This window comes from Poecilia latipinna, unplaced genomic scaffold, assembly GCF_001443285.1.
Source record: "Poecilia latipinna isolate Pla-1442-1.1 unplaced genomic scaffold, P_latipinna-1.0 Scaffold1354, whole genome shotgun sequence".
Lineage (NCBI taxonomy): Eukaryota > Metazoa > Chordata > Actinopteri > Cyprinodontiformes > Poeciliidae > Poecilia > Poecilia latipinna.
In genome coordinates this window covers 214,444-220,926 of record NW_015113970.1, presented here as the reverse complement: position 1 = coordinate 220,926, position 6,483 = coordinate 214,444, and the positions used below count along the sequence as shown (strand labels likewise).

Sequence of the window (6,483 nt, the reverse complement as noted above, 5' to 3'; positions counted from 1 at the left end):
ACACAGTAATACTTTTACATTTCCTGTCAACATCTTTTAATACAAAAACATGGTGGACCGCCTTGACGCCCCGACCACTGGGCTTAGCAAGTTTTCTGGGGGAAACCCTGCAGTTATATTACAATGTGTAAAAGAATATGTCAGCGTCTCATCTCTGTCTGATACAGGATTGATTCCAAAAGCTTGTTATTTGTGATCAAGGCTCTCCATAATCTAGCCTGGTTTATCTCCATGACATATTCACACCCAATCAAAAGTCATTCCCAGATTCAAGTTAATCCAAACAGGTGGTCATGCATTTGGAGTCGCTGTCCCGATTCTCTGGAACAATCTACTACACAATTAGATCTGCTGAGAACATCAGTCATTTTAAGAAACTTTTAAAGACTCACTTTTGCTCATTGTGCTTTCACTCTACTTAAAATGTATTTTCTGAATCTGCATTTGACCTGTTTTATGTTTTTGATGTTTTTTTTTATATATAGTTTTACATGTTTACTTCTTGTGTGCTTGTTGTAAAATACAGTCGGTACAACCATTTTTATAAAGGGATCAGACCTGAACTAGAAACACATCAGGACTGTTGTTGGTCTTTTATCACCTGAAGAACATTTTCTGAATTAAATGACTTAAATTCCAGCAAAGATCCATGTTTTTATCTGTAATCAAATTGGTTACTGGAAAAGTATTTTCACTGCCTAAAAAGTCAACCAGATAGTTGCAGCTTATATGAATCAGTCTCCACAAAAACTAAAAAAGTAGATGTCACTTCTATTCTAAAGTTCTTAATCTGACTCCCTACTTTTATTCTAATATTAGTACCTAAATGACTTAGTTCCTTTCAGTCAAGGCTTTAATCCCATTTGTTTAGAGTTTCCTTTGACTGTTTGAGTCACAATTCTAAGTACATCATTAATTTTAGTCTGTAATCCAACTTTACTTCACCCTTAATATGTCACTTTAATATTCAATTTTCTGTTTCATCATGAAAAGCACAATCATTGTGGTGCATCGATAGATAGGTTTAAATTTCTTTTTTTGAAACTTTTTGGCACATTTGATTGCCAGCAGAGGGCGCTCCATCAGAATGTGGATCTACTTGGTATAAGGGGCAGGATTGTAATTTATAAATTTTTTCAGACTTTTTATTTTGAATGAAGAACTTGAGGGAAGGATAACTGTCAGGGTTGCAAGTTGTTGCTCTTTACTTTGTGCATCATGGCAGCAGCTGCTGCTCCAGGCACTGCCTCCATCCTTTGCCTTCCCCAACTTCATCTGCTTTATTTTCATTTATGATTTTCTGTCCTCCTCTGGCTTTTCTTACTGCTTACTATCATCATCTTGACCCTCTTTCTTTCACCTTCTCACTTGAACAGTTTGGAATAATTACCATGAAGTTTTTCATTCTGGATTATTAAATATGCTGTCACATTGAGCTCCGTAGTTTGGCCTCACCAACCTTCTTGACGATTGAGGTTTTTGTTTTTTTCTGCTTTTATTCAAAGTGGCTTGATTGTGCCTTAATTCAACATTATTCTGCTTCATTAACATACCACTCACCTCTACTAAAAATGTTTTCCTAGCATTTATGTCAGTGTTTTAAATGCAGTGTAATGAGATCTGCAGGGAGACGATGTGAATAGAAATTGTGCCAAGTGGAAAATGACCTCGGGGCAAAAGAAATTCTCTTCTGTTTGTTTGTTGCTTGAATTGTCTTTCTGATTTTTAAGAAAGGTCCAAAAGCATTCCTTGTGTTCTCTTATCGCACCTTGTTCTGCTCCTCTCATCAGGCTCAACTATTGTTAGTTTCCATTTCTGTACATTAACTATTTTTTTTTTGTTTGTTTGTTTTGTTTTGGTGCTTCCCTGCAAAGAGATGTTAAAAGTCTGGCAGCCAAATAAAGGCCTGGGGGTGGACTTGGCTTTAAGCACTTCCAAAGGGCATTCCAGTAAACAAACATCAATGCAACTCGGTGCCTTTAATCTGCTGCTTTTGTTCTGTAATCACTTTAAGTCTGAGACTCAGCTGTACAGTTGAAACGGTTTACCTGTTAGCATGCTTCTTTTGCTTTCCACTTGTGTCCATTTTGTCATCTTTAAGAAAGAAGAGCTTTACCAGAGGGCAGATTGTTCACATGGTCATGCTCCCTTCTTGGCTGTTGAACTTCCTGTTTTTCTCAGCTAGTTCTGGTCTGAGGATCACATTTTAAATACTATAAAGCATCATCCATGTCCCTTTCCTTTTTCCTTCGAATGAAAGGTTAAGTATGTTTAATGAAATTGCACTAAATTGCAATATGTTCTTGCAATTCTGTTTTTGGTTTGAATGTGTTGATAAAGCAGCAATTGCAAAGTGGCTTTTAACAACATTGGGTCTCCCTAATACATTTCTTCTAACTACTATGAAAGCAAGCAATAAAGAGTTGTTTAAAGAGCAGTGTTTAATGCTTTAGTCGGTCAGGATGGGACACAAGAAAGATACTTCCACACAAAACATGTTTATATCTTTGTCTTTATAAACCTTTAAAGGTCCGTTTTTAAGCTATCCTAACTACAAAACATATTTCACTCTGCACTTAACGGTTCTCCTTGTTTCCTTTCACACATATGTCATAAGTTTTATTCAGATGTTTGTCTTGCTGGTTATCTTAATCACCTCATTAATATGAGCAACAATATCACAGTGAGAACAGCTAATAGTGCTAATCTTTCATGCAATGTTAGGTTGTTCAGAGATGACCTCACTGGTTCCTTTTGTCTTGTGCCATGTGTGTTTGTCATGCTAGGCTGTATAAATGTGTGTGGGTGTGTGTGTTTGTGTGTGAGGACACATATTTGTGTGTGGATGTAGCTTTGCTCGTATCAATGTGTCTGAGTCTCACCAGTCTCCTTCTGTCCTGTCCTGTGCTTTCTCTCTTGTTGTGTGTGAACTGGTTCGTTTAGCTATCGGTACTCAGCGGAGGAGGAGTCCCAGTGCCGTTGCCTCTGAGATCTTCGAACCTCACCTGGGTAGCCACATATTACAGGTAGGAATTATTCAATGCTTAAAATTCCTTTAATTATTGTTACCGTACTTACCCAATGTAGTAAATACACAAATCCTCTAAATTCCACTTTAATTTACAGTAAGCCTTTAACACTTTACAATCCTTTTAAAAATATGGTTTACCATATTATATGCAAATGTTGGGGTGATTTTATTTTACATGAAAATACTTGTGTTTTGTATTTATTTCAAGGATTAGAGCCTTTTCAGTTCAGATTGTTGAAGATACTTTTCCCATGAATGACGATGTTTCTCAGTATTATAAAACAACATCATAACCGCTGTAATGTGACCTTCTCTACACTTTACTACACTTTATAAGCAAGAACATAGAAGAACAATACATTGTATTCTCAGTTGAAAATATTTTACTGCTACAGTCCCATTGTAAAATCAAACAAAATGCATTTTATCGTAATGTCTGATATTTGCTATTTTGGTCTACCTCCCTTATGAGTTGGTCTGTTTTTGCTTAAGGATTTGCTCCATATCCAGGTGAAGTTTACAGGTTAGTTGTATCACTTCTCCTGAGATCAGTTTTATGCAATGACAATAGAGTGTTACTGTTATTTCCAGCACCTCACAGTATTGAGATAAACATTTACCATTTGAGTTGTGTATTATGGAGCACTTTAACTTCCCCTCCTTTTGACTTCAAATCAGCGGCCAAGGAGAATGCCCTCAATTTAAAGAAAAACACACCTGGTTAAATGCATTCCAGTGTTAGTATATCTAAAACCATCTGCATCATGTTTTCCTTATAGGTCATCTGGAAATAGATTTTTGATCAATGTACTGATCACAGTGTTCACTGTAGAGACACTCTGAATGTGCCTCATCAGAAGTAGCTTTCTTTATCATGAACTTATAAGTTCTGAAGGTTGTTTCTTATCTTTCAAATTTCCAAATGCTTCATAATTTATCTTAGTGGAACTGAATTCTTAGAGCACTTTTACTACTTGCAAGTGTTTATCACTTAATAAAGTAGACTTAATGAAACATATAAATACATTTACACCAAAATCATTGTTCCAGTTTAAACTTAATCTTAAACACAAGACACAAGAAAACCCTGAATTGTCATGTTGAGGTCTAACTTCCTAACCCACATGCAGAACAACACCAGAGGCCGAGAATGATTTAAGAGATTTATTACAACAAAGGGGAAAAAACAGGTAAACAATCCGGGAGCGTTTGGGACTGGATCTCAGGTCAGCTATGGAAGAAACAGACGGTAAGTTTGGGGTCGTGGAAATTTGGAGATGGCGCTGGCTGAGAGCTTACCTCCGATCGGGAGGAGAAAGGACTGGGGGGGGTAAAACCTGGGAAATCCGGAGTCTGTGTGAGGCGCGGAGGACTGCGGGCTGCGATGGCGTTGGAGGACGGACAGGTAAGTCTGGAAGCCTGAACTGTTCTGCCAGAAGCAAGGCTGCCGATCTGCAGGTCCGGAAGGGTCCTGGGCTGGATCTGTTTTCAGCACGTCATAGGACAATCCGCTGTAAAAGGTCAAAGACACAAGTGGATCAGAATTTTGGAAGCAAGCAAGAAGAGTTGAGCTGAAGTGAGCCTGTACCATAACTGGCTAACAATCTGGCAGGGAAGTGTCAGCAGCCTCCTCCAGTTATACAGCTCCTGATGGCAGAACGGTTTCAGGTGCGTAGGTCAGGAGACGCCCTCAGATGGAACAAAGCCTCCAGCGCCCTCTGGTGGATGAACAGCTCCAGATCCCAACATGAATATAGAAAAGAAATTGTGGTGGTACTCGATTAACATGTTTAATTGCATTAATTGTGGGGTCTGTAATAATTAATTACATTTTATGAACAAAACAAGCAAAATTTTATGAAAAGCTTCACTGATAGGATAACTCCTTTCACATAACTTGAACACAATAGTCTTTTCCAGCTTCCTGTCATTTCGGTTTTTGAACCCCCAGTGAACCGAGAGAAGCTTCTTCATTGTGCTTCAATGTTCTTCATGGATGTTGCTTGTGCATCACATTTACAGGAATGAACATTTTTAATTAGTTAAAATCCTTTCCCTAAAAAGGATGCTGCAACATGAACAAACTTCATGGTTTCTACAAGCACTGTGGTGAAGGATCAATGGAATGGACTTGTTTAAATGTAACTTTGTAAGTTGCAGTAACTTAGTCCCCACACAGTAACTCCTCACACTTGGCTTGAATGTAATTGTGGAAATGGAGTAATGTAACAGGATAATGATCCTAAACTAGCAGAAAGTATCTTGCAAAATGATAACATTAGAAAGAGGTGTATTATAATTTTGCAACAAAAGTCCAAGTAGAACTTGACCTGAATCTTGTCTTGTCCATATGGACTTGTTTGTATCTAACAAATGCAGGTATGTAATGTATGCAGGTTTTCCTTCGTGCCAACAGACTTTACCTGCCCGCATCATTTGCTTATTTTAAAAAAGGGATTTTTACACACCAGTAATATTAAGATAGGTCTACAGTTGATGCATTGAACTGGGCGAAATGAGATGTGCACCAATTGCACTGCACCTGCCTGTTGGCCTCAATACCTTTTATTTCCAAATTATAATGCTCATGTAATTCTCGTATCTTATTCATTTTACTTTGGGCATTGGCCTAATCCCCCAAATGCTTTATTGAGAATTAATTTAAAAAGCTTAGGGTAACATGACTAAATTAAACAAATACTAGTTTCCCTCAATAACAGTGAAGATCAAGGAGTAGCAAATTTACTTTTATCAGTTTTGTTGTCCAGTGATATTTAATTCATAATGTCATCTTCTAAATCATAGACTTGTAAAACTGTACAGTCCAATAACAAAACCTTTCAAATACTCTTTTTTCCCACAAATTTGTCATTTGAATTATTTCCTATAATTTACTTGTCAGACACCAAATTATTCTTCATAATTATTTCATACTTTTACATTATTAGCCTGGTAATTCTTCTTAATTCAGCTTCAGATTTTACACCAAACAAGACTTCAATTATTCCTCAACATGCAGCTCTTACTGCAGCTAAGCTGGGTTATTAAATGGAATTACGAAAGTATGATAATGACTGGGTTATTATGGTTCATTCCCTGAGGTTTGTGTGTGTCTGTGTGTTTCTTGCAGCTTTAATTCCTAACATGCTCCACTCTTTATCTATTTAACATACAGCCCAAAGGCTGAGCTTTAAAGATCACAGCCAGGTCTATGCGATACCACAACTGCTCCAATCTGGTAGTGTGTGTGTGCGTGTGTGTGTGTGGCTCAATATCTTACCCTTTTTGTAAATGTGCATATATTGCTTTCTCCATTTTAAATTATTGCTCTCTAAATGTATGTGTACTCTGACAAGACAGACACGCACGCCCACACTCGCGCGCGCGCGCGCGCACACAAACACACACACACACACACACACACACACACACACACACACACACACACACAC

The 6,483-nt window shown here is 37.7% G+C and overlaps 1 protein-coding gene across 1 annotated transcript in view; it reads right to left on the bottom strand.

The window, feature by feature from the left end:
• The window catches only part of LOC106961969 (membrane-spanning 4-domains subfamily A member 15-like), a 55,413-nt gene extending 50,981 nt beyond the window's left edge, over positions 1–4,432 (bottom strand). Inside the window, exon 1 of the mRNA XM_015056107.1 lies at positions 4,331–4,432. The gene's annotated coding sequence lies outside the window, so the exon portion shown is untranslated. The remainder of the gene's footprint in view (positions 1–4,330) is intronic.
• Between the last annotated feature and the right edge of the window lie 2,051 nt (positions 4,433–6,483).